A 1,819-nucleotide genomic window follows, 5' to 3' on the forward strand; every position below is an offset into this window, starting at 1 on the left:
CCTAATGCCATCCCTCCCCCCGGCCCCCACCCCCCGAGAGGCCCCAGTGTGTGATAAGCCCTGCCCCTCCATGTCCCTGTGTTCTCATTGTTCAACTCTCACTTATGAGTGAGAACATGCAGTGCATCCTTTTCTGTTCTTGTGTTAGTTTACTGAGAATGATGACTTCCAGCTTCATCCATGTCCCTGAAAAGGACATGAACTCATCCATTTTTATGGTTGCATAGTATTCCATGATGTATATGTGCCACATTTTCTTTATCCAGTCTATCAATGATAGGCATTTGGGTTGGTTCCAAGTCTTTGCTATTGTGAACAGTGCTGCAATAAACATACATGTGCATGTGTCTTTATATTCATAAACATTTGGTTATATACCCAGTAATGGGATTGCTGGTGTTTCTATTTCTCCACATCCTCTCCAGCACCTGTCGTTTCCTGACTTTTTAATGATCGCCATTTTAACTGGCAAAAAATGTCACATTTCTTTATATTCCTACAACAATCTGCTCGGAAACTTTCACCTTTCCAGCTGGCTAAAAATTCAATCTCATTCATGGTTTTTACCTCCCTCTGTCAAGGTTGTATGAAGACCCTAGCAAATGATACCCAGAACACAACTTTCAGTGTAGGCCCTATGCCCTTTTGTGCATACCCAACATTGTTGATATGTTTGTCAGGCAAATCCCCTTAAAGTTAGACAGGGTAGCTGCTTCTGTGCCACCCTTGCACATTGGTGGTGATAGTGGGGTGTTTTGGCTGAGGTTGGCATCCTCATGGACTAGTATTCAGACTTTCTTAAGTGTACCATGTCTCCATTCTCTCTTGAGATCTTGTATCTTCTTTAGGACACTAAAAGGCAGCAAAAGTAGTCCTTGATGCTCATGGAATCTACCATTACTCACATCTCCTCTCTGGTACCGGAGAAGCTCAACTTCTATGTCAGACAGCTTCTCCCACCTCTACTCAAAAGCATTCACCTGTTAACCCTCTGGGACAAGTCAGCATACTCTTCCTCAATGAACCTAGGCTTCTGAAACCAAAAGCTCTGGATTCAGGTGATCTTCCTGAACTTTCGATTTTGACCTTGCAAGCAAAAGCACCTAAGAAAAGGGAACAGAAGGGCTTGTCTATGTTTTGATTTGTAGGAGGGAAAAAGATCTACAACAAGGGCAAATTATTTAAAAATAATATTTGAATACATAATCCTTCCCCAAGCCCTGCTACATTTCTTAATGGGAGTTTTTAATTTGAGGCATGGTACTAGTAAGCAGCAGTAATAATGGATCTACAGTTTTGCAGTTGATTTCAATATTGCATGTATTTACTAAACACACACAATGCTACTACTGCTGTACTATGTATTGTACGGCATATTTAAGAAGAAAAAGATACATTCTTTTGTCTTTGAGATGTAAAGAAATGAATCCACAATATGCTCTTTGACAGCCTGTTGCTGGTAACTTTCAGATCCCACTACCTAAGGGGCTAAAATTTTCTTTTCTTTAGAATATGAAAAAAATTATTTCATAGATATAATTATTTTATTTAGAGACCGTCCTTTATGGAGAGTATTTTCCTTCTTTATTTTCTACTTCTTGTAGTCACTCAAGAAACATTATATGCTAGTCATGGGGCCAGTGACATAAAGATTCACAACATTGTCCTTGTCCTCAAGGAAGGGAGACTAGGTGGTGGAAGGGAATAGATCTATAATATCAGAGTGGCCTGATAGAGGAGGCAATATTTAATTTAGGACTTAAAGCATGAGTTGAAGTTGATTAGTAAAGAAGTGGGGAGGAACATTCCAAAAAGAGGA

Source organism: Piliocolobus tephrosceles, chromosome 12 (genome assembly GCF_002776525.5).
Source record: "Piliocolobus tephrosceles isolate RC106 chromosome 12, ASM277652v3, whole genome shotgun sequence".
NCBI classification, from domain to species: domain Eukaryota; kingdom Metazoa; phylum Chordata; class Mammalia; order Primates; family Cercopithecidae; genus Piliocolobus; species Piliocolobus tephrosceles.